This window comes from Vespula pensylvanica, chromosome 5, assembly GCF_014466175.1.
Source record: "Vespula pensylvanica isolate Volc-1 chromosome 5, ASM1446617v1, whole genome shotgun sequence".
Taxonomy (NCBI): domain Eukaryota; kingdom Metazoa; phylum Arthropoda; class Insecta; order Hymenoptera; family Vespidae; genus Vespula; species Vespula pensylvanica.
Window position 1 is genome coordinate 5752185 of NC_057689.1, and position 27965 is coordinate 5780149.

At 37.3% G+C, this 27965-nt stretch overlaps 1 protein-coding gene across 7 annotated transcripts in view; it reads right to left on the minus strand.

Moving 5' to 3' along the window:
• LOC122629268 (leishmanolysin-like peptidase) overlaps positions 1-27965 on the minus strand; it is a 233148-nt gene that overhangs the window by 137698 nt on the left and 67485 nt on the right. The window contains exon 1 of one of the 7 annotated variants that reach the window (XM_043812496.1): positions 22356-22809. The exons of the other annotated variants lie outside the window; for them this stretch is intronic. The gene's annotated coding sequence lies outside the window, so the exon portion shown is untranslated. Of the gene's footprint in view, positions 1-22355; positions 22810-27965 lie in introns of those variants that run through there. 7 annotated transcript variants of the gene reach the window in all.

Below are 27965 nucleotides of genomic sequence, written 5' to 3' on the forward strand. Positions count from 1 at the left end.
TATAATGTCGGTTTTTCTCGAAGCCAACGAAATGAGCTCTTTTATTTTAGTGGCGTGGACGCGCGCACACCCGTCTCGCTAACGAGCACCGCAACGAAGAGGAGGGTTGAGGGCTAAAGGGATGGTGAGAGACCGACAAGAGAACGCTCAAGTAGAAGAAAAGGGAAGAGAGAAAGAGAGAGGGAGAGAGAGAGAGAGAGAGAGAGCGAGAGAAAAAGAAAAAGAGAAAGAGAAAAAAGGAGAGAGAGAGAAAGAGGAAGAGAAGAAGTAGAGAGAGGGAGTAACGCGTCAGCCAAACTCGGACATGTTTTATCGTTGGTTGGACAGCGTGCGATATAAATTCACCTTCGACGCCGACGTTATTTGACGTTGCCGTAATATGTGGGGAATATCGCGGCGAGCCGAACGATTCCCCTACGAAATGACAACGCGCATGTGCATGCAAAAAGCCAAAAGAGAAACTTGGATTATGGGGAATGGAACAGTTGGCTTTTTATCTTTTGGTCTCTCCCTCTTTTGCCACGAGACGTTTGAGGACCGCCCAAAACGAGTCGAACTGAATGCGTATTCTCTTCCTCTCTTTTTCTCTTTCTCTCTTTCTCTCCCTCTTTTTTGCTCTTTCCCTCTCGTGTTTCGCATGTCTACTTTCTCTCCTCTATTTCCTTCGTACAAGAGGAAAGCGCTACGGGGAAAGCCCACTTTAATTACTTTTCCCGAGACAAAAAGGCTATACCTTAGGCCGGTGAAATTGAATTTGAGCTCCACCTTCTCCCTCTTTCTGTATCTCATTCGATCTAACCTAAATGTCCCTGCCCTTTATCTCTTATCGTTGAGGAGAAAATCTGCCGATGACCAGGGATGAATTACGCGTCTCGGGCTCGTACTATGACGAACTTTCGAATCGATCGAAAAGTTTTAATCGCTCGCTCGGATTATTTGCTGCTGCTGCTGCTTCTGGTTCCTATCTCTTCGAGCACGGAGATGGAAAGAGGATAATATAGAGAAAAATAAATAAACAGGGATAAGAAGGATCGCGAAGCGAGAATTCAATTTAACCAAGATTGTTTCCTCATCGTGCGTAAACTTTAAATGCGAAATGCGGCTTCTCTTCTGATTAGAGAAGCGTCGATAATATTATGAAAATTTTACTAAATTTGATATAAGAGAACGAGCTAAGAGCAACGTTATTTCTCGAAGTGAGAAATTTAATTAAAAAATATTAAAAGAAAAAGAAAAACTTCCAGAGATGACGTTGCTACGAACGTTATGAAATAGTTTCATTCGATATGAAAAAATAGAGAGAAAAATGAGAGAGAGAAAGAGAATAAAGTCGTAAAGTAAAAGCATCATGCGTACGCTAATGCAAATTTAGTAGGCTGGAAATATGTATGTGGTAAGCGGAATCGATGATGCACAGGCAGTTCGCAGAATCCCCGATCTGGACGAGAGGAGAGAGCCCACGGAACGTTTTCTCGTATCCCTCGGGAATCAAGCACGCTTCGAACTCCAACGTTTCAGAAGCACGCCAACCAGTCAACCAGCCACCCACCCAGCCAGCCAGCCAGCCAGCCAACCAGTCTCGTTACTATCGGGGGACTATTTATCAATCAAGTTAAGTAAATATTGGTCGCGCAACCTAACGCATGAGAAGTCGCTTTCCTCGTTCATCCATTTCTGTTTCTCTCTCTCTATCACTTTATGTGTACGAGCTTTGGTGTAAAATATGCACGAAAACTAATAAAAAATTAATACGAAGATCTGCTAATTAATCGAAAGAAAAAGGGATAGGAGATTGTTAAACGAAATTTTATTGATAAAATAAACTCGCTTTGTCTTTTCATTTTTAAAGATTACCAAAATAATAACAAGCACCATATGAAAAAGTTATGATAATAAAAATGCTACTCGTTCTGCTATACGTAACAGCCAGCCATAGCACGATATCCATTTCAATTATCTCCCTTTCTCCTTTCACTTTTTCTCACTTCCCTCCGGATTCATCTGACTAAACTGAGATAATAATAAAAAATTTGGAAATTTCAATTATCAGAGACGACGTTCTTTTTAACGTCGATTCATTTGATAAAGTTAATTAGCAGGGTGAAGCCTGCAAACGACTCCATCCCCTTTCCGAACCCACCCCACCTTCCCCTGACGTCCAACCCAACTACCTGATATTACAACGTACTGTTGGGAGCACGCATTTATTACATGCGCGCGCGTACGCGAATGACCGTCACTTGGCGAGCTTGAATTATCGTAACTGAACAAAACGAGTTCATACGATCGTACCTATACATACATACATACATACATACACACATACATATATATATATATATTCGTACGCGTAAAGCATATGTATATAAACAGACAAACATGTACATGAAGTATATCGCTATGAAGCAAATTCTATTACGGTAGAATCGCATAACGACGAATTCTTCGTATTCTCTTTCGTATAAATTCACCAACGTCCGATCATATTTTTCAGAGAAGCTATTTCTAACTCAAACTGGACAGCCATGAGAATCTTCTTCTTCTTCTTCTTTTACTTCTTCTTCCTTATTTTTCTTTTCCATTCTTTTTCTTTCCTTCAAGCGGAAGGATAAAACACCCGTGGCCTTTTTATCTTTCCACTTTCGTGGGACACGTCTCTCTCCCGTTCAATGTGAGTGAACCTCTCGAACCTTTTTCGTTCTTTCATAGTCCACTTCCGCAATCCTACCGACGTACTTCGCGACGTATATTCGCGATAAATGACCAACGAAAAGAGAACGTACCGAAAACGTACCAAGGACCTTCGTGAGAAATGTTCGAAATGAAAGCTGGATAGGAGAACATGAAACGTTACGGCGATAAGCTATTCAATGACATTAATCGCGATAAAATGATTTATAATACGAGTCGAGAAAGAACCGGAAAGAACGTTTCCTTTCTTTCGAATCTCGAATCGATTGCAAACGACGTACTATTCACATGATTCTCCATGTCGTATTTTTAACCGTTTAATAGAAATCGGCGAGTTATAAAAATGGATTTCCAAAGGAATTTATTATTTTCACTCGCGTATTCGTCGCATTTAAAAGTTATTAGTGTATGTTTATATAAATCGATCGATTTATCCTTACTATTCTCGTTATTGTCATTACTACTATTATTACTATCATTATTATTATTAATATTAATATTATTACAGCGTTATTAGCGCAAAACACACCACGTAATTTTGATTTGCGCATGATTTTCTATCTAATTTGCGAATGCCGCAATAATTTACACAACATGGATGATTATGAATATTCAGGAAAGACGAATAATCGAGTGCCTAGGTTAGTCCTTCTCGAACAGAAACATCCGACGAATTCATTCGTTACCATAAATTTATTTTCACTTTTGCAGCTTAACTCAACTATTTGTTTTCGCTCGAGCTCTGCAACTGCAAACATGCGGACGCCGTTTTATTACACAACTTTTCTCTTCGTTCCGTTCCTCGTTCTTTCTTATATTCTTTCACTTTATTTTTTTTTTTTTCATCAACGTTGAAAGAAGTTAAATAAATTTCATAGATTTCTATCGATCCAAGATTTATCTATCAAACGAGAATAATAAAATATTCTTTTCAAGAAACGCTTAATCCAATGTATATTTATTCGGTCGAGTATTTTTATTAATTAACGATAAACATTTTACAAAACAAACGATTAGTATAAATAATTAAAAGTGTCAGAGTTAGATCAGGATTTACATCATTTGTATTACGTACTGACATTTCATTATTAATACTTACTAAATATTTAAAAATACTGACTAAATAAATAGTTTCCTATAATTCTTCTAATTATAATAAATATTCTAAATATAATAAAATATAATTATTCCACTGAACGTAATAAAATTTCGTATATTTATAAATTGTTTTTAAATCGTTTGTTCTCTGAATCGATTTTTTTTTTAATTCGTTCGTTCGATTAAAATATATAGTATAATCTACGAGAAAAGAAACGGCTGACATTCGACACACGGCTTCTAAGTTGCATCTCGTACTCGAGAAAACGCATACGAAGCCAAGGAAAATAGATGACTCTTGCTAGTGACGCGTAGTACCTTAGAGCTAAAAAGAAACAGAAAGGAAAGAAAGAATAAAAGGAATAAGGAAGAATAAAGACGAAGAACCGAAAGGAAGTAAGCTGTGCCATACGGTGGATGCGAGCTTTAGCGGAAGGATTTTCTGGAAAATGGGAAAGCTTCGAACATTGAAATCCCTGTCTCTCAACATGATAGTTACGAATACAAGAAGAAAAGAAAATAAATAGCATGTATCTCGATATATCTCTATACTCGTCGTATCGAAACTTACTCCTTTCGATTTTATTCTTTTCTTTTCTTTTCTTTTCTTTCTTTCTTTTTAATCATATTAAACCTTGTTCTGATAATTCGCCAGTATACATATTTCACAATATGACAGTATATATTTCATTAGTATAATATCTCCAATTAGAACATTTTAATTCTATTAGACTACATCGGAATCTATTCAAATTGTTAGTCGCGTTAAATTCGTTTAGGTCAATCAAATCCGAACTTTCGAGTTATTCTCAAAGGATACCACTCGACGATTATATGAAAAAGAAAATGAATGCGATGAAAAGTCCACGTTACGGGTGAAATTATTTAAAATATATTTGTTCTTTGATGGTTAAATTAAAACAATTTTATATGAAATGAATTCATTTCGATAGAAAAGGGGAATACAATATGACGAAGGTATTACTCTATGTAATTTAGTTTCTAATTATTAATCTCGCCTTTGAAAGCTTTCCCTTTGACAAGTTAACGGACGCGTGACTACGAGAGGTGGAAAGGTTGACTGCGTTGCTATGTGAATCGTGATGTCTCGAGTAACGGGAAGGGTTGCAGGCATCGGAGCAGAAAGGTATGAAAGTCTCGAGAGCAGTGAGGACGATGACGTGTGCCATCTCGTCGCTAATATATCGTCTAAGTGGGTGGGAACAACCCTAAACCGAAAGTAAAAGCGACGACGACGACAACAACGACGACAACGATGACGTTAACGACGACTACTACTACTACTACAATAAAAATAAGAAAAATTCCATGAAGCTGAAAATATCGCGTTTCTATATAATTTAAAACGTGTTTAAAATTACGCTATTATTTTTATTTGTACGATTTTTTCTCTAGTAAAAGAAAAGAAAAGTAGAAAAAATAACAAAAAGAAAAAAAATATGAACTATTTTAGATCCCTACGATCACGACCTCAATTCGATATCAAAGTCTCCGAATAAATTTAACACTCTCTAAAAATGGAAAACGAGCTTTTAGAATTTAGATCAGACGTTAATTTTCACCTATCTAATCTGAAAAAAAGGAAGAAGAATAAAAAAAAAAGAAGAAACAATACCGTAACACTGTAAAATTTTTCAACATGCTACGAGAACAATTTTTGAAATTCTCCCGTTTCAAAGCAAATCCATGAAATTTCACAGCTAAATTTATGTCGTGTATTAAATACGTGAACGTTCGTTAAAAATCGTCAAAATAAACGGTGTTCGGAATTGTCGTGGTCGAAAAACATGCTTGGCATCCGACGTGTGTTCGGTGTACCTATGTATGCGAAATTCGGATGAGGACCGATCGTAATTCAAACGATCAAACGAATACCAAAACACGAAGTGGCAGTGTCGAAGCAATACTCTATTACTGTTTCTACTGCTGTGGCTGCTGTTGATGGTGGTGCTACTGCTGCTGTTGCTGTTGCTGTTGCTACTGTTACTATTGCTGCTACTGCTGTTCGTGATACTTGTTACGATAAATCACGAAAGTAAAGCGAGTCTTTATCGAAATAACAACGAGTTGTAATGCGATGAAAGGTAAACTAACATAATATCCCTAGGTAAATATATGTATATATGTACATGTCTATATATATTTTATATATATATATATATATATATATATATATATATATATATATATATCGGTGGTTCGTATGTGTATCCACATGTAACTGACTTCCATACGTTTGTCAAAATACTCGTTTTCCATTCGAAACCAACTGCCCTGCGAATTAATCTACCGACGTGAATGCAGAACTTTATTATTGTTACACCCTTGTATCTATAATATTTGCTATATATTCCTGTTATATTACACGTTTGAAAAGTGTTCCTCTTATACACTTGATCCTACATACGTACTAAATTTTGTTAAAAAAAAAAGAAGAAAAAAGAAAAAAAGAAAAATAATAGAAAAAAAAATATTACATCGTTCACACAAACATAAAAATCCTTTAATCCGAATGAAAAACGAGTTCACGCATAAAAGCTCAACCTTTTTTGTGATAAAAGAATAATTATTTTAATCATTTGTTCCTTATTCCTATTAACTAATATCATAATTCTACATTCTTCTTCTCACGTTTCGTTTACCAATTCGTCAGCACTATTTTATTTTCGAAATCAATTTTATAAATTTACTTTTACCGATCGGAAAAAGAAAATATCTTCCTGATAAATAGATTTTAAAATACGAATCTCCATCGCCTGTCGCATTTCGTAAAAAATATTATTAGTCTACCATACAAATAGTATTCTAAGGTCACCTTTATCTTTTTATAATCGATATATCTGACGAAACGCTTATACAGAAAGACACGTATACGTAAATAAAATTCTATGCGTAATTTAGGTGCATTTGCAATCTCGTTCCAGACTCTCATTATCCATTCGTGATAACACAACTTCTCGTTTTTCTCGTGAAAAATATTCTTTTTTTAGAATGTCTCGACGATACTACATATCCGTTTTACCAGTGCCGCGAATTGTGTTCATTAGCTTTTGAAAAATTCAACGGGTGTGTTACCATTAGGAGAAACGGTTTCTCAAGTTAATGCTACTACTAATGGATTTCTTGCGAAGAAGGATGAGAAAGAGACAGAACAAGAAAAAAAAGAAAGAGAGAGAAAGATAAAAGAAAAATATAGTACATATAAGTATACATAGTATATATAGTTGAGCCTTACGTGATCTATGAGTCGTTATTTTTCTTACCAGCTGCCATGTGCACACGATAATCTCGTTCTTGATTCTAACTATCCATTTGAAATAGAACTACTTCTATGGATTTCACTCTATGGTTATCGATCATCATCGAAGATTATTTCGTTAATGTTCTTTTCGAAGATCTTGATCTTACTTGAAACGAAAAGGAATTTTCCTCTGCAAATACTGTTCCATATACCTTTTACTTATATTCGTAGGAAGAGTAAGAAGATCGATCGAACTTACTACATGTTCGTATAACGCTCGTACGATGACTAAATGTTCTTTCTTTAAAATGTATCTCATACGCTTCGTATTCCTATTATTTCGCCCTTCAATGTTTGTCCTTCGCTTTATTTCGTACCGAGGCGTCGGATTCTCAGAACTCGCCAGTTCTCGAAATTTGTATATAAACAATGTCGAGTAGATATCTTTGAAGTAAACACGTACACACTTCTTTGTATACACGTGTATACGCGTGTTCATTCCTGTTTATATGTGTTTATATGCTAACAATTTTCCATAGTCAAAGTTTTTTTTACATATATCTCCAGAGCAACAATTTACGATTAACAACTTTCCATAGTCGAAGTTTTTTTTACATATATCTCGAGACCAACGCAATCTCAAATAATACGTAATATGGAACTTTGACGATTTACGTAATATCAAAAAAATAAATAAAACGTTTAAAATAGCTTACGAAGTATTTTTACACAGTTCTTATCTCGCACATATGATATGATAAATGTGTCCTAAAAATTTACATATGTCGCTAATATAAGATCGCAAATTTAATTGATTTATTATTAATTTATACTATTAAAAATAGATATCTATAAAAAGAAGAAAAAACAGAATTCTTGAGATATAAAAACAGATTTCTCAAATAACGATAACTACGATAAAATGGTATCGATTAAGCGACAAAAAGTTCTAGAACATTCGGCATACTAATCGATCGAAACATTGTTATAAACGTATTATAAATGTTGAAAACCCTTTCGTATTACGAAATATCGATAAACGAATATATTCTTACTATGATATAATCAATCGTATTCCAACGAATACAATTTTGCGACGAAAATTTTTCATTTGATCGCAGAGCACGCTGTTCACTCCGTGACGGTCTCGGCCATCTTTGATTTCTTTCTCGGCCATCTCAGTTGTGACGTCACGATCGCGTAGTTGGTATAATTCTCGCGAGAGGAGCAACGAGTGGGGCGCGTCGTTTGAATATTTCCCAAATTCTCTACGTTCCTGTGAGTTCGACTGACGGAATGCGAGAGAGAGAGAGAGAGAGAGAGAGAGAGAGAGAGAGAGAGAGAGAGAGAGAGAGAAAGTGAGAATACTAGTTGGTACATACATCTCGACTTCCTGACATAGGAAGAGCGAGAGAGAGAGAGAGAGAGAGAGAGAGAGAGACAGAGCAAGTGTATCTGAAAACAGTCGAGCGGTCAGAGCTCCCGGTTGGTCCTTATACCACTGACACACCGCAAACATTTACCAACGCGCGAGTGTTCAGCTAGGTCTCTGCAAACATTACCGACGATTAGCCCGAACGTTGAATCTCCTTCCCTTTCTCTCCCTTAACCATCACCACCACCACCACCACTACCACCATCACCGTACTACCCTTCCTCGTCTTGACCCAAACCACGTCTACGCTGTAATACGAAATTTTAACGATTTCTCTTTTCAATTTTTCGTTCCGATATAGTGTCCGTTTTAACCAAGGTCTCCACAGACATTACAAACGATGAGCTCGAATATTAAATCCTTCCTCTCTCTCTCTCCCTTTCCTCATTCCTGTCCACGCCATCAACGTTCCCTCGTTTTAATATATAAAAACACGTCTATCTCTATGACGAGAAAACTTTCAATGATTTCTTTTTTAATTCATCACTTTGATTTACCCAGGAAGTGAAATCCAGTATTTTTTTCCACCTTTATAAACTGTATTCATGTTATAAAACGAAAGAATTCGCTCGAAGATCAGAGAGACTGTTGTCAGATGTGAAATTATTCATTGGAATATATTTAACAAGCGTTTTAACAAACGCTTTAACAAACGATCGGACAAATTTGTTTCTCTTTCCTATCATTTCTCTTTTACTTATCAAAGTGAACGCTTGTGAATGACGTTCGAAAAATTCCTTTTTTTTTCCTAACCTCTCCAACCCGTTTCTTCCGTTTTTATATTCGTACCGGCGAAACGTACGGCGTGTTCAAACAATGATAAAAGCTCGTCAGCGACGTGTAGCTTCGCGTTATCTATGTTAAATACATCATTCTCGCGATTTATTTTATTATATCTTCCTTTTGTCATTCGCGGATAGGAGGATATTGAAAAGAAAAAAAAGAAGGAAAATAAAAGTAGAAAGAGATATCGAAGGTACGGATATTAAAACGAAATCACGCAGCGTTTGATTCGAAAACGAGTCGATTCTCTCCCTCTTTTTCTCTCCTCTTCCTCTACACACTTGTCTTCCTTGAAGGTCCGCGGTGACGCGTTGAAGCCACGCGATGATGAATGGAATGAAGAATATGACGTGAACGAAGGAGGAAGCTGTGTAAAGGAGAGAAAAATATGAAGGAGAAAAAAATGAAGGAGGAAAAAGATTTGCATAACTCGCGGGATTTGTCAGTATTCAAATTTATGATTATATAACCCGTGGAAAATTATAATCATTATTTATTACAAAATAAATACTCTATTCCTTCATATGATGTCATGATATCAAATAAAAGTATTCTAACGAATACGAATTATAGTCGATTTATTTATTTTAATGTGACTAAAAGAAGCAATTCCAAATCGACAATGTAATTGACATCATCTAATAAATGTATGAAATGTATAATATGTTAAAGTTAAATGTTAAAAAATAAAAAAGAAAGAAAGAAAGAAAGAAAAAACTATGCAGTTTCGCAAATTTGTACTTTTCCATTTCTTTCGTTTAACCTCACGATACTTAAGGTAATGCTAATAAGATTTTCGTGAAATGCATTAAATCAAGCGAAACAAATTACTTTGAATCTATATCATTCTTCTCTCTCTCTGTCTGTCTCTCTCTCTCTCTCTCTCTCTCTCTCTCTCTCTCTCTCTCTCTCTCTCTCTCTCATTTTGCTAAGCAATCTTCCAAAGTAGCCTAGTGGCATGGAAGAAACGTTCTTAGCCTTTTTTGCTCGGTGTAATAAAGATTTCGTTCTTTCACGATGACTTGCCAGTCGGTCGGTCGGTCGGTCGGTCGGTCGGTCGGTCGGTCGGTCGGTCGGACGGTGGGTCGAACGAAAGAACGAACGAATGAACGAAAGAAAAACCGGGGTGAAGAAAAAAAAGGAGAAAGAAAATGAGAGGACTATGGATGGTTTCCTTTTGGAGGGTACATCCTAAGGGGATTCACGTAAGGAGGAATAAGGATACGCGATACGAATAGAAACGCGAGTGGATTTTTAAGAATGGAAGAAAAGAGGTATCGCTTTCGCGCGTGAAATAACACCGATCGTTGGACAATGACGATGTTCTTCTTTTCTTTTGCGTTAAAGTAAAATAAACGAGAAAGAGAGAGGGAGAGAAAGAAGAAATATCGCACTTGGCATTCAAGAAGGATGTTCAGGTGTTATCTAACATGGTGATTCCTTGAACGGGAAAATTCTACCTATAGTGGTTACTTCCTCAAAGTGCCCTTCAGGGTTCGGCTAAAAAAAAGATTAAAAAAAAAAAAGAAAAAAAAGGAGGAAGAAAAAAATATACGTGATAAAAAAAGAATAGGAGATGAAGGAAGAATGCACGCGGCGCGAGCATCGGAGAGCGTGCTCCGAATTCGAAGGATGAGACCAAACGAGCGTTCATATCGTGCCGGAGGAGACGCAGCAGCCCTCTCCTCTCTTCGTATGATTATTTAAAACGGGACGAGTGCGACGTGAATTTTGATTATGCCTCTCGGCGTTCATTCTAATAAGATTTTTCGCTCCACCCTTCTCGACGCTCGACTGAGAAACAGAGGGAGAAAGAAATTTCGACCCTTTTGTTGAAATCTAGGGTGTATACATCTCCGATATACATATCTATTGTACATACTTCTCTGTCTTCCCTGAATTCATTTTCATCTTTTAACGTAACCATCTCTTTTTTTTTCTATTCTGTATTTCTTTGACTTTTCTTCTTTTTTTCTTTTTTTCCTTAACAAAAGCAAAATAATCCATCTGTATCGATCTCGTTGAATATATTTTCCATATTTTGTGTTATCGTACAACGAAAATCTTAAAATACCAAAGGCGAAGAAAAATATTATCAAAAATTCATCGATTTAAATATGAATAATTCGACAAGTTGAGTTTTTTAAAAAATTGTTATCAGAGAAAATTCGACGATCGAAGGTGTGGTTCGAGGTGTGTAACGCGATCGCCAACGTCGATAATACTGGACTAATAACTTTATAGAATCGCGCATACACTACGTAACGACTTATCGCGTTTTGCATATCGAGCTAGGTGCGGCGTTTACGTGTTGACACGAAGGAGGAAAATAAAAAGTGCTTTTCTCTCGTTTCTTTCTCAGCTAGCAATCCGTGGTCTTTTAAGCCCGGTAGACCGCTCGTTTTCTACGAAATCGTAAATCACGAAAAGAGAATCGTTGGAGGTAGCACTTACGTCGTTATGCTGTGCGATTTTCGAAGGCGTCGAGCTATGCTCTCTTTAACAATCGCCTAGAACGTCTCACTAGCGTCGCTTTACATGCAGCTGCGAAGCGAATTCGACAAAAAAGAAAAAGAACAAAACAAAACAAAAAAGAAAAGAAAAGAAATAAGAAAAAGTAAAAGAAAGAAAGCTACATAAGTAGAATCGATCCTTTCTCGTCAACAGAAAACCGCTAATTAAAAGACAAGATATACGTTTTAACAATTTACCTTTCAAACAAATATTCAAGGAAGATTTTATTTAATATATTCTCTTTCTGTCTCTCTATCCCATATTCTGAACAAATCGATTTTTCTTATAGAATTTCTACAAAGAGGAACATTTCCTACGTATCTTCGATACGTACTTACGTATGTATGTCAAACGAAAATAACGATGGTAATAAAATAAAACGAACGTAGATGTAAAACAAGCGAGGTCGTTCTTTTTCGTCATGAAAGGAAAAGCTCACATCCGTTTTCCTATAGTTCGTGGATATGGGACTTATCACTTCGTTTATCGGAGGAAACGTAAGATAAAGGAGAGAAAAAGATAAAAAGTATCTGCATATATATAATACCTACAGGTTTTACTGAACGTGCGACAGACACATCGGAGAGATACGTACTTATACGACTAGATCCGACAATCACTACTGGTACGAAAGACTAGAGAAAAAGAAGAATGTTAAAAGACGAGGAGGAAGAGAAGAAAGTAGAGAAAGGGAAAATTGTGAGAGAAAGCGAGGGCATCACGTCGTGAACGGTGTGGAGCTTGACCGGGAGTAAAGCTTCGAAGAAGGTAACTCGTATTCGTGGCTTTTGTCGACGATTCGAATACGATGCCATAAAATCGGGTCTCGTCTTTTCGCTTACAAACGACCGAACTCGTTTCCAAGCTTCATAATTCTCTCTTTCTTTCTCTCTTTTTCTCTCTCTCTTTTTCTCTCACGTTCACTCGGTGACTCTTCGAAACTATGTATTTACATCGTCTTACGTGCAGGAAAGAAGTTGAAGGAGAAAGAGAAGAAGAAGATTCAGCAAACTCGCACGTACCAACGTTATATGCATTAACTTTCGCGACACCTGATCGAATTTCTCAGATTCTAACCCTCTCTTTTCTCTTTCTCCATTTCTCTTTCTATTTTTACGATTATGCATGTTGGCAATGAGCCAGAGAAAGGAATATAATGTTGTACGAATTCTTCGCATTTGAAGAATTCGTATTTTCGAATATCGAGGAAAGGATTGATTTTTCTTCGTGAGTCTTAATGTCGAATAGCGCTGACGATTGCAACATAAAAAAAAAAGAAAGAAAAAGAAAAAGAAGAAGAAGGAAAAAGGAAATAAAAGGAAATAAATGGAAATAATCGAAAGATGAGAAAATGATTAAAACGATGATCGACTGACAAAGTACGATAGATAGCAAAAGATTTCAAATAATACCGAGTACGGGCTTTATAACAACGCAGCTTGATTCACTTAACGCTTGTTATTTATTGCATATACCATTTTCCATTCCGACGATACGTCCGACCGAAGCTTATTTAATATTCGTATGCTACACGCTGAGGCAAACATTTGCATACGATATGTGGTAATACCGGCAATAAAGCATACTACCACGTTGCTCGATAGACTCGGACGCCAATAAGATTTAAATTGTTTACGCTCGAAACTTCACAATATATATATATATATATATATATATATATATATATATATATCCCTCTCTCCGTTTCTCTCTATCTCTCTTTTACCACTTTCTATGAAAGCTCGTAATCTCGCCAAAATTTCCTCTCTCTCTCTCCCCTTCTCTTTTTCGTTTGCAAGATAAACATGTTCGTTAACTTCGATGATAATCGTTTGATGCAAAGACCGAGAGATTACGTTCAATTATTTAAACCCCGTGAAAATTTATGAAAACAACCGCAAGCTATTTATTTTGCGCGTAATGATTCCATTAGAAACAATTCATAGATAATTCGTCGTTTCTTTTTTTCGATCTCAAATTAAAGTATTATTAGAGATAATGTAACAAACGAAGTAACTCCAATGTTTTGGCGAAATTTGTCAAAAAAAATTATCGGCGAACGAACAAGCCATTTCTATGTTTCGACCAAGATAAAAACTTGTCGATATTGTCGACGAGACAAGTGAAATAATAGAGAAGAATCCATCTCGAGACCCTTTTCAACGAGCTTACTATCCAATTTTCGAACGTAACCAAGTTGTCCTTAGTACTCCGATCCAATAAACTTTTTCCTATAAACCCTTTTTCCTCCCCACGATAATGAACGTACTTTTCCGAACACGGCTAAGAAAGTCTCTTAGCTCCAAATGAGGCAACACGATGGTAACGTGCGGAATACGAAACACTTTATTAAAGTTGCCACTTCGAATCTGACGAAAATCAGATTACGAAGGAAGCGTCTAGTATGAGAGAAGAAAATGAGAGAATGGAGAATGGGAAAGAGAGAAAGAGAGGAAGGGAGAAACAGAGAGAGAAGTAGGAAAAGCAATGTACAAGATATATCGAAATCCAGAACGACTACGATTGGGCCATCAGAAAAGGAATATTCAGTTGCATATAACGCAAATTAGAAAGAGAGAGAGAGAGAGAGAGAGAGAGAGAGAGAGAGAGAGAGAGAGAGAGAGAGAGAGAGAGAGAGAGAGAGAGAGGGAAACATACGTCAAAGCAAATTTCCTTGGGACGTTGGACGAATCAAAAGGCTTATTTCTGCTTATAGTGATACCAGGAGCTAACTACCTTTACAAGGCATGCTGCTTATTGGTAGGATACAGAATGTATTGTTCTGGCGAACGAAATTTTGAATGAGAAGCCTTTATAGTACGCTCGAATGCACCCTCGCTATGGAATAGGCGAGAGAGAAAGAGAGAGAAGAGAACAGAGGACGAAAGATCCGTAGTGCTTTGCTCTGCGGAATGCATGTGCAGAATTTCGTGTTTACGTTGGCGTTTCCGCGCACGCAAATTCGAACGTCGAAAGCGTCATAGGCAGAAACATTTAGCGTGCTTTGTGAACTCGACGGACACGCGATCCACGAACGAGAGGACGAGCGTGCCCTTGCATCGACCCGTCGCAAATTCTCCTATCAAAGAACCGGTGAATTTAAAAAATGCGTATCCATTGTCCTGATAATCCAACGATGTGAAAAGGAAAGAGAAAGAAAGAAAAAAAGGCAGCTATTTCCCAAGCATTTCATATTTTTAACTCGGTCTCTCTCTCTCTCTCTCTTTCTGGCTTTCTCTGTTTCTTTCTCTCCCTCTCTCTATTATCTTTTAGCTTATTTTATCGAAATAATTCCACCGTAATGTTCATCTTCTCGATATTATAAAAACTATTTAACTGAAGGATTCAGAATTAAAAAAAAATTCTATGTATTTCCTATATAAAAATTAGCTAAAGTTAAATACGTAATTCAGAATAAAAAATGTTGAATCAACGAAGCTAGAAAAATTTACGTGATCCTTTGTCCGTTTTTTTTTCTTTCCTTTTTTTTCTTTTCTTTCTATTTTTATTTCGAACTTAATAGAACTTAAGTGTTTCATATATTCTATTATATTTTATTTTATAATTAATTATATTGACCGAACATCTTACATTTATTCTGTAGTACTCGAGTACTCTATACAGTATTTTCTCTTAACACTCTATTCATCGAAGAACGACAAAAAAAAAAGAAAGAAAAAGGAAAAGGAAAAGGAAAAAATCGAGATCTTTTTAAACATACGAACATTTACTCGAGAAAAAGGTGCAGGTAAGTCTCGTGATATCTTAGAAAGGGACATTTAAACTCGAATTGAATGCACGACTCAGGCAATCCGATAATGGATAACCACGGTATCGAAGAACCTCCATCCATTGAGCACGTTCCTACCACGAAGCTTCCGTTTCCAAAAGTCGATAAAATGTCCCCATTTCGTTTCTGTTCTTGCATTTCGCTTCTCCCTTTTGTTACCTCCTTTCATCCGATTTCTTTGAATTGAAATCTTAATCTCATTGTCTTGCGAACGACCGATCTTTTCTACTTAAAATATTTCAAAATGATCATACTTATATAAAAATAAGATCAAATAAATAAATATCATCAAATATATTGAAAATTACTTAGAAATAACGAGATAATAGTTTTATCGTTAGAGTCGTTTCTAAATAGTACAATCCATTTCGATCGATAGACATTATTTTGATTTTTCATTATTAAATTATATCGTCGTATAGATACGTGTCTATATATAAGGTATATAACGATATATAAGTACATATGTGTGTCGATAGCACGAATGAAATTACCGATATGTACCACCGAAGAAGTCTAAAATAAATCGAAAAAAATAAAAACCATGGGAAACTTCAGACGTGAGGTTTTAAGAGAACGAAACGCTAGTTCTTTTTCTTTCTTTCTTTTTATTTTTTTTTATCTCTCTTTTTTTTACGTTACAACCGTCTACCCGCAGGGCCAGTAACATGTTCAACGATGACGCAAAGGGGTCGAAACTCCAACGTCCATTCGCTTTTATTATCGAAAAAGGAATGTACTCGCTGTATGGTAGACGTACTATTCCCACAACCTCTATCTTTTTTCCTTTTTTGCTCTCTCTCTCTCTTTCTCTTTTAGTTTCTTTCTTTTTCTCGTCATAAGAAGATGGCGAGAGGCCCAAGGCACTCCTCTTCGAGCAAAGTAGTAAGACTCAGCGGCAGGTCAACCACACGTAGGTCCACCGGTGTAAAAATAAGGCACTCCGTCGTTTCTCACGTGCCATGAATTCGCCTTCGAGAAATGGCGGTACGTGAGCGAACGAACGTAACGCTACTTTGTCGGACGGTACGCATGGCGTAAAAAGTAAAAAATTTCGACGCTTATTCTCGAAAGAAACTCAAATGTTGATAACTAAAAGGAAATCGACGTGTTAAGAGAACCGAGCAACATTAAAGATCCTTGGTTAAATTGAAATTTTATTTTTCATTCAAAGAGAATTTTTAATTAAATCGTGGTACGTTGCATTGTTGACCGTATAAAGATCGTCATCTTTGGATAAGACTTTGGTAAATTTCAAAATTTTTCTAGTAGAGTTCTCCCAAGAGAGTCTCTCTCTCTCTCTCTCCTCTCCTCTCTCTTTCTCTTTTTCTATCTACAAGAAAATTACCATCCTCGATATAAACGCGTTGCTTCTACTAGAAGCTTGCGCGTCGATCGAATGTTGGAAGCATCCCCGCGAGTACCTTTACCTTCTTTCGCAAAATACCCGTGAAAGGGCACTCACACCATAAATTTTCGTTGGAAAGTGCATTCTCAAGCACCTTTTCCGCTGATTCCGTTAAAAGGCAGCACGACGCAAATTACATCGTTCCTTCGCGTTTCTCTCCTATATTTGATTATGCTCTTTGTGGTTACGCGGAGGCTCGTTTGTTGCTGAGGAAGGAAAAAAAAAGAAAAGAAAATTAATGATTGATAGTGAAAATATCTGCATGAGTTTCTTTAATAAGATTCGATCGTAAGAAAAAACTAGAGAGATGAAGCAAGAGAGAGAGAAAAAGAGAGAGAGAGAGATACGAAGAAGCATTAACTTTACAGATTAATAGCAGACAGAAAAGTTGCCTTTCGTAATCAAATTAGCAATCCTCAACAACACTCGAAACTTCATAGTGTCATAAACCTCCTCGATATTCCTCAAGCTCCTCGCTGACGTCGTAGAATCCTAGTGTGTTCGTCCGAAATACGAATATGCCTTTCTCATAGATGCATATCTGTGTCTGCATATGCATGAACCATATGTACGCGGGGGAGGAACGAACAAGTATACGTATACTCTCGACGAAGTAAAAGAGAAATAGATATAAAGAGAAAGAGAAAGAGAAAGAGAAAGAGAGAAAGCGAAATACTGCCAGTTGATATGCCATCTCTGGCTCTTCGCGAAAATCATATTAATCACTGCAACTGCAGCTGCAGTTGCAGGGCTGTCGCATCCATAGTGCATGTAACACGCAGACGTCGAAAAACTGACACTAGTGTTAGTGGTTGTGATAGTGATAGTGGCAATAGCACTAGGATTTCACTCGAATACCACTGTGACTCGCGATAAATTGAATTCGCAAGCGACGATTCACGATTTGCTCGGTTTCTCTCTCTCTCTCTCTCTTTGTATACGTTCACGTGGCTTATATCCAGCAAGCCAGTTCGATTCGTGGTACCGGAGAGAACGCGGAGAACGAAGCCATACCGCAGAAATACACACACACGCGCGCACACACATATTTATATATATATATATAGAAAGAGAGAAACATACACATAGATACACACAAAGAGAACGCATACACAAGCTCGCGTACATTCTCTTTCTCTCTCTCCCTTTTTCCTGGGATAACCTGATGAGAATTTTGTCTCTTCGCGCTGTCACTACAGCGCAGTTTAATCGCATTTCCAATGTCGTCGCGCAACGATAACGATGTTTCGCGAGAGGTGCTATGAGGTTTCTACGCGTTCTGAACGTTGATCGCTTCTCGCGTAGAGAAAGAAAAGCAAAGACATCATACCACATCACGCCACCATGGCCCAGGGATCATATTTACTCGGCTAAATTGGAAGGGGTATATTCACGCGGGTGTTGTTCTCGAAACGCCATCCAATTCTTCTTCAGCGACGAACTTTGTAGAAAATATTTCGGTAATTTTATTCTTGAGCTTTTTATATATCGCTCGAAATTTCTCTCTCTCTCTCTTTCTCTCTTTTTTTATAATTCTCTTTCTATCTCGCTCGCGAGACTTTATAACGTTGAGAAAGATAGCGAGAGAAGAAAGCTTTCGCATTATAGAAATAACAATGTCGACGCGATTTCGCAGGGCGATACGAAACACGAAACATCCTTCCGGCTTTCCCTTTCTCTTCTTCCCTCTTCCTCACTCTCCCACTCTCTCTCTTTCTCTTTCTCTCTCTCGTTGGGCGTGTATCCGAGGAATATCTGAATTAAAAGCATCCAAGAGAAATATGGAAGAAATATTTCCTCGAGGCATCGCTAAAAGGAGGAAGGGCAGATGTAAAATCGTTGCGAAAAATATTTGCGATGTCTGCTTGGCGAAGTAACGAAGGAACGAAGGAAACGGAAGACGGAGAAGGAGAGGGATGGAAAATCGACATGTTCTAGAAAATGAGTTCCTCCGGAAGAAAACTGCTCCTAGTATTATCCTAAAGAATAACGTTCGTACCATCTCTCTTACATAGAAAACACATATATACATAAGCTTCTTGTACTCGCTTTTCTTAAGGGCCAATTACATGCTAAGATTACTATTACATCTTGTTCTTATTCGTTATCATTTCAGCCTTTAATCATATTCGAAATTAGCGATACTAATATTCGCGTCGACCGATTCGATGTAAATCAGCATTAAATTGGAATACCGATTGATGTCACGGCGTTGCACTTTTTCCACGTCACGACTCGTGATTGCATTTCGATCGGAAAAAGTAAAATTGTAGAGGAATAAAGAGAACGGGGAATATCCTCGCAGAGGGATCGTATTACGAAGACATTGAATTTGTAAAGAAGCTCGATACGAGTTGTAAAGGAAGACGACGACGACGATGACGACGACGACGACGACGACGACGACGACGACGATCGTATGCGCTCTACTGTCTCCTTCATATAATTAAAGCTCGCTCTCTCAAATGCAACTTTAATTACTTAATTATGTAAATGTTCGTTATCAAGGCCGAGAAATCGTTACTGCCGGCGCAGCTGCTATAATACACGCGCATACAAATACATGTACATTCCTCTGAGAATTACTATAGTATTAAAGGAAAACGATAAAGACGAAGACGCAGATGTGTGTGTGTGTGTGTGTGTGTAAGAAAGAGAGCAAGAGAGAGAGAGAGAGAGAGAGAGAGAGAGAGAGCGCTTATTCTCGAAATATTGAAGATGTTCTTCTCGTTTCGAACATCAAATGACTAACCATAATCAATCTAATCAACAAGATTATCTCCGTAATTGGCACACACACAAGGCACGTCCAAAATGCTACGAGACGTGGTGACTCGCTTGAATGAATATCGAGATACACAGAGAGAGAGAGAGAGAGACAGAGAGAGATAGAGAGAATAGCAGAGAACATTGCGTATCCATCGTGACCGATGTAACACGGATCGGCAACTTGAATTAGCTATATCCGAGTTCCGGCTTAATTAGAACCATCATGTATCATGGCCTCATAGCTATTTCGATGCTAGCACATCCTTAAACGATTGCTCGAAATGTTATCGAAATGTTATCGAAATAATATCAAACTCCAATTTTAATAACTTTTTTAACCGATTTACGATTATCTCATTCAATATTCGAATATAGCGATGTTTTACATTTCTCGATAAAGAGATAACAATGATGATCATCTTCGTAAAAGTTTTCAATCTCTCTTTCTCTCTCTCTCTCTCTCTCTCTCTCTCTCTCTCTCTCTCTCTCTCTCTCTCTCTCTCTCTCTCTCTCTCTCTCTCTCTCTCTCTCTCTCTTTCTTTCTCTTCTCTTTTTATTCAGCCGAATAAAAATCTCGTAAAATATATTTCCTTAATTATTTTGTAAAAAGGTCATTTTTAATACATCTACGTCGAGTTGCGTCTCTTGTTTCTATGGTAACTTAAAGCTTTCGTGCAAAGGAGAAGAAAGAAGGAGTTGGGCAGATAAGAAGGAAGAAACTATGGGATAATTTTTTAAACCTATTTCCGCGAGAATGACAGGAAGAAAATACGGAGGGAACAAGATACTTGTCGTACGACGCTAATGCAAATAAGGTACGCCTGTGTCCTCGAGTAAGATCCAAGAGAGAATATAAAGAGAGTAGTAATAGTAGTAGTAGTAGTAGTAGTAGTAGTAGCAACAGTAATAGTAATAGTAATAGTAATAGTAATAGTAATAGTAATAGTAATAGTAGTAGTAGTAGAAGAGTAGTAGAAAAGTAGTAGTAGTGATAGAACAAGAAGAAGAAGAAGAAGAAGAAGAAGAATGAAAAAAAAGAGAAGAAGAAAACGAGAGAAAGAGAAAAACAAAGAAGATAGCGGTAGTCTAACGTGCCGAGCTAAAATGTAAATTCGAAGAGTGCTCTAGCGTACGACGTAAACACTCCGATGTACAATGCGCAACACGATTAAGCCGGACGAAAGGCGAAGGTCAACGTGCGTTGTAACAAGCTCGAGAAAAAAAGAAGGACAGAAAGAAAGAAAGAAAGAAAGAGAGAGAAAAAAGAATAACAAGGATATACTGAGGAGAACACTAACTCCAAGCGTAGGGCAAAAATATTTTTATATTTTTATGCGTCCCGCATGAAAGTTTCTACGCGATGATTAATTCAGACGATTCTACAAAATTTTCAAACTCCTCTTCCGGAGTTTTTCTCATGGGTTTCTTTTTCTTTTCTTTCCTTTTTTTCTTTCTTTTGTATAAAATTCAACGTATGTGTATCTCCGGCGAGAAAAATAGTTGTAACTAGCTAAGGGAGTCGCATCATCGAGTAAGTAAGTACAAGTACTTATATGTATTTGTATATGTGTGTGTGCGTGTGGGTGTATCGAAGGACAAGTGATGCAGAAGTCACGCGTTGTATCGAAGTCTCTTATCCTGTTCGGTGTCGTAAGAAAGTTCGTTTCCTCGCTTTACGAGCACCGTTATGGGACATGGAAGTTCGATCTCTCTTCTCTATCCACTCTCTTTCTCCTTCTTCTTCTTCTTCTTCTTCCTGATCCTTTTCTTCAAGCTTTCCTTCTCCTCGCTATTTTCACCCTACCAAGAAACCGAACTAGTAACTAATGTCCATCGTCTTTTCCACGGCTCGTAACTTCGACTTCCTTTATTCTCATGAGATTCTACTCTAATCGACAAAAAAAAAAGAGAAAGAAAAAGAAATAAATCACACCTACATACATATATTTATATAAAACACGATCAGGTATTGGTATACGATATTTATAAATCGATAATTATAGTTTACGACGAATAAAAATAATTTTAATTTCTCTCACGTGTACAAAGAAAAACTAAACGCAGCTGTAAGTTTAAATAGAAAAGATAAATGAGAAAGAGACAGGAAAGTTTTGTTCTCCCTGCGGTATCGAAATTTCATCGAAGAGTTCCTATTGAAAGAAATTCAGCTGACGTATAACTAAATGAAACGAGATGAAGAGAAGGAAAGAGAGAGCTTTGCCGAAGTTAAAGAAGAAAAAAGAGTTAAAACTCGGAGACGAACGATGGGGCTATCGCATAAAGCCGAAAGAAGCTTTATCCTTAAAAACGAAAAAGAAAGAAAATTCGAACTTTCCACTTATCTAACCTATGTTACCAAAGCATTTACTTTGTCGTAAAGAGAAACAAAAATAAATAAAGAAAGAAAGCAAGAAAGACTAATTCCTATCGAACGTTCCAAAACAAGGTTTTAATTCTGTCTCGCTAATTACGTATATATAATAAAATGCACGATTAAGTACGAAGATTATCGAATAATTTTTCTACGTTAAAAATCTTCTTAAAAATACAAATCGTTCCAACGCTTCTTACAAAATGGATATTTAAAAAGTATAGTTTTAGTTACCTTAAGGATCCATTAAATAGTAGCACTTAACGTATGACGAGCTGCATCTATTAATAATGATTTCTTCTAACTTATATGCGATCCGGTATAAATGCAAAGTCCTCACCATTAAATGTTCTTCATGAATGTTGAATACACGCGATGCGTCGTATAATGTACTACACGTCCTTACGTCTCTCACTAGGTCTCTCTCGCGAATGTCAGACTAAACTAAAGCTATGTAAATTTCATGACCGTCTTGAGATCGAGAAGCGACACCTACTGTGATTGAACGTGACGTAGATAGTATCGAAACAATGTATCAAATATTTATAAACACGTGTCGATAGATGCTACGTAAAATGTTCACCTTTATTTACAATACATCGGAGATGGAACTTAAATATTGTAAACAACACCGAACAAATTCTCTACATGTATATATGTATATGTACGCGTATACATATACACAAACATACACACTGTATGAAAGAATAAAATTTATTAAATAATAAAACGTTCTAAATTAGATGAAATAAGAAGAAAATTTGATAATTATTTCAAAGATATCCCCATAATAACACCGCCTCTAGCTTTCGTTATAACCGTATAACAAGACAAAAGTCTGCGACGTATCCGTGCATTTATTCGAAATACCGTTTCCAAGGCTTCACGTACAACAATTATCGGTCAGATCGATCCATCGATCGATCGATTAGGGGATGAAAGCCGCATCGTATACAATCGCGTTGTATGCAGTCATTGGTTTGCCGATGGTTCGGTATCGTGTTACACAAACGTTCACGAAACTCTTGTATTATAATTTAAATTTACCTGTTACTACTAAATGTTGTTTCTAAAGAAAAAACAAAGTCATCTGTTTCTACTCATTTCGATATACGATAACAATCATACGAAAATGATTGCAGATGGTTCCACTAAAATTGAATTCATCGAAAACAATGCACGAAGAGATTTATTGATAATTAAACGTTCGTTTTTGGAATGAGCCCACGTACGATTATCGCGATAGGTAGTCGTGCGTACTAATTGCTGTAATTACTTCTACGATTTGGGCAGATAGAAGTGGATGGATTTCAGGAAATAATTACTACGATTCCGTACAAGTTTCGCGCAATTACGGGCGGATGAGGCTCCGTTCCAGGAGGGAAAAGGGAATGGTTTAAACTACAGGGATTTCCTCGTACGTTTTGAAGCCGAAAATCCATGTCCACGAAATGAGATTCGCTCTGGGTGACATGGACGACAAAAGATTTCGATTTTACTAGACCGCGTAAACGGAACAATGGGAAAGAAACGAAAAGAGTAAGAAGGAGAAAGAGAGAGAGAGAGAGAGAGAGGGGAAACTGCACATATGACGTATGTACGTAAATACGTCTAAAAAGAATGCAAATATCTGCACGTAGAAAATTACATAGCCTAAGGAATCTTTTAATTAACCTTCCCTTCAACAAGAAAGATAACGAGCAGTCTGACAGTACGTATAAAAATAAAAAAAAACAATACGCGTACTTTCTGCTTCGTGTGCATATAACAATCTACGTGTACATAACGTGAGTTTACGTTCATAAGGAAGAAATCACATGATTTTTAAAGTTACATTTTTCTTGCCAATATCTTAAAACATAGGACTATGAAAAACGAAGAGAACAAGAGAAAGTGAGTTAGACAAGGAGATTGTAAAGAAAGGAAGAGAAAAGAGTAAGAGAAAGAGAGAAAGAGACGAAAAGTCAGAAGTTTCTACAAATTGCAAGCTCGCAAGTAAAAGCGGCAAAGTATTGTTAGGAAAGCGCTCAAGGCGAATGGTGGTTTTGAATGATGAGAGAGACGGTGAAAGGGGTGCGAGCATAAGGGCAGAGGAGTGTATAACAGTCAACGATGATACCAGTGGGGAAAACAATAGCGCATAGACGCAATACGCGTTTGCATCTCTCCATGGGGATGGTGGATGGTTTCATTCGTTACGAATGGATGCGAACGTATAGCATTTGACCGTTCGAATTCTTTTTGACGTTTGTCGATACAACGCGTGAAATTCGTGCGCGAACGGATCAAAGCCGGCATCATTCTTTAAAGAATAAAACGATGTTTTCGTTAAGTTTATTTCTTTTCCAATAGAACATTAAATAAATTTTAACTTTTGCGCCTACTAGAATGGAAAAAAAAAGAAAAAAGAGAGAGAGAGAGAGGTCTTTTTGCATTTCTCTTTCTCTTTGCATGCCAAAAAGGAAAACCATGTATGTGCTGGTACTTCGAGCTAATCGACTTTTAAAAGTTCGAAGAGCGATCTATCGAAGCGATAAAAAACGAAGAGAGAAGGGGGTGGAGGCAAAAAGACAAAAGAGTAGAATCTCCATTAGCTCGGAAACAATGCGACAGTCGCCCTCTCAAGCCGCGTTCGAACTCGAACATCACGTACGCGAGAGGTAGACGGGTAGTGGGTTAACGTACCCCAAAGAGGAGAAAGAGAGTGAGAGAGAAAGAGAGAGGAAAAAGAAGTAAGAGAGAGAAACATATATACATATAGAAGTACTCTTGCGCTCCTACAGCGAGACACTTGTCGAGAAAAGCGATTTTCAGGTCGCACGAGGGCCTCCTCGACGTGCTTTCTCTCTCTCTCTTTCTCTCTCTCAGCCATTCGTTCTTTCTCTATCTCTGTCTATCTGTCTGTCTGTCTGTCTGTTTCTCTCTCTTTCTCTCCTCCTCTCTAGACGTGAAATCGAGCGACGCTGATCCGCATGCCATGTCGAAAAGATCCTAAGCCTTTCCGGAGATCCCACGAAAGTCCGCGAAGGAAGTCTTGAAAAGCGGAGAAGGAAGGAGGTTAATCCGATCGTCTCGCAACTCTCTGCGAATTCCGATTTCAAAGAATGTCTAGATCAACGCTCTGCAACATTCGTAAAGCAATTTGTTGGATTTACGTTCACTCAATGCAAGTTGCTTTTATAATTATTTGATATAATATGACAGAAGAAGATATTACCTAACTGTAAATGTTGCGTTCAGAAGGAAGAAAGAATAAAGAAAAAAAAAAAATAAATGCGAGAAAGAAGTTAACTATATGTTGATTTACAATGATCGATTCGAGACTGACGTTCGAAATAAAGAGAAACAGATCGACGAAGAAAAAAACAAAGATGACAATAAAGACAAGGTCTATTCTTAAATCTTTCCTTTCTAATTTGCTATTTAAAATGCAGTATCAGTCTAAATATCTTTTTTCTCGTACGATCTATGTAACAACATAAAGGAAAAAAGAAAAAAAAATGGAAAAAATAAGAAAAAGGGGCCTTTGGGTAGTCAATTAAAATAATAAACGACGGCAAAACGACGTTCAATTCCTAGGGAAACTTGTCGAGAAAAGGATTGAAATGTTCGCGAGTGGATATCTAACGTTTTATAGAGCTTGAAATCGCGCGAGTATTTCACGGGCCACTCGATGTTAGAAGACGAAAGTTTCGAGGAGAGGAGTAGTTTTCTGCGCTTTGCAATCAGAGATCCCCTCGAAAAGCGGTTCAAACTCGAAGGTAGTTCTTCGACCTTCTTGAGGCGGATTACATTCGACATCGATAGCACGTTTGCGGAACGTACAAGTCCGAGGGGTCGGCAATGTTCCGAGACTTTGAACGAACCTTAAGCCTTCTCTCTCTCTCTCTCTCTCTCTCTCTCTCTCTCTCTCTCTCTCATCCTTCCTTTTGCTTTTCTCTTCTCTCATCATCCCCTTCCTTCTTCTATCCCCACTTATTCCGTCCGTTAGACGTCCAAGTAAATACGGTATCTGTCTGAGACGGATCTTCCGGCAGATAATGCGGCCACGGCCTTCCGAAGTTTCACCATCGCATGAAAGGCGATTCACCCTGACCAAAGTCGTTCGCCAAGATTTCCCGAGTTCTACGAAAAGTTGGCACGTGCGGTGCTTAAGTAATCGCAACAACTAAGAAGAGTGCTGTTATCCACGATGCTGCACGCGAAAACTTATCTGAGTTTACGTATAATTCGTTTCATTACATGTACAAACGAAATAATCATAACCGTGCCGTTTAAAAACGCTCAAGAGAAGAAAAAACCTTAATTATTGGAAAATGAAAGCTACCGTTAATGCTAGTTTCTTCTTGCTTTAAAACAAAATGGAGAAAGAGAGAGAAAGAAAAATAATTGAAAATAACGAGGAAGAAGGAGAACGAGTTGTGCGTTTAATTGAAATTTTCACAAGAGCGTCTTTTTTTTGTCGAGCTACTACTTCCCCCTCCCAATCCTTTTCCCCCATCTTCCGAGCTTTAATTAAATTCGTTTGTATATCAAGGTGGAACCGGTGAAAGGAACTAACGTGGAGAAAGTAAAACGACACTTTGCGTCTGGTGTTGCCCTGGTTGATGTTACCAATGCACTTGTTTCCTCCGGAAAATCTTCTCGTTCGCGTTCGATGCTACTATGTTCTCTCTCTCCCTCTCTCTTTCTCTTTCTATATCTTTTATCTTCGATGGCAAAGAACAGATCCCAACGACGACGAGCGAACGACACCGAGATAGAACTTTTACTTCTCGTCCTTTTTCTTTTCTTTTACTTCTGTTTCTTCTTCTACCTCGATCTATTTCATTACTTTCTCGAGAATTTTTCTCTCGCGGGAAGATAGATAGAAAGAAAGAAAAAAAGAAAGAAAGAAAGAAAAGAGAGACTGGTGAGAAAACGAAAGATCGCAATCTACTAAAGAATCGTATCTACGGGATCGTTTTTGTCGGAGAGATGGACCCTCGCCTCGTAAACGATGAAAATTTAAAGAACGAACCACAGGAATACCTCTTATCTATGTCGTATGTATGTTTCGCAATGATCGACGATCAATCTCAGAAAGAAATATATATCCTTTTCGATCGATCGTTTCCTGCCTTTTTCGGGATATATGATATAGTATATATTCATAAAGTATCGGTTTTTTTAAAACTGGAATGGATAGAGATAGTATGAAAAAAAATCTATTTAATAGATATAAATGATAAATTTGTTCCAAGCGAAAAATCAATTTACATTGACTCGATTTTTGTCTATGGGAATGTTTCAATTCATATTGTCCGTAGCACGTTCCGATTAGTTTTAATGACTACAATCGCCATAAATTCTTTTTACAAAGTGCCAGTGTATATATATATATATATATATATATATATATATATATATATATATGTAGAAATATTCAATAGCGTATAAACGTCCAGTTATTTTCGAGACAAGTCATTTCGGTTTCGACGAAAGGGAGTTACATATGCCTGCACGTTGTATGTATGTATATATACATATATATATGTATGTATATATGTATGTACGAACGTACGTCGTTAACGTTATTCGAGCAACGGAGCGAACGTTCGAGTCAGATAGCATCGATGAAGCAATACTCGAAAACAATACCAGCTCGAGCAAATAACATCGTTGCTGCCTTAGCCGGAGCAGTGGCAATCTAGCGTAACTATCGAACGGCGATGCGGCGGTGAGCTTTATGAACGCGTTAAAATAGAATCGACGTACCATTCTCGTTCGATACCACCGATAACTTCGATCAAGAACTGACAAAAACGAACAGTCCGTCGTTTAACGAACGAGACAATGATCCGC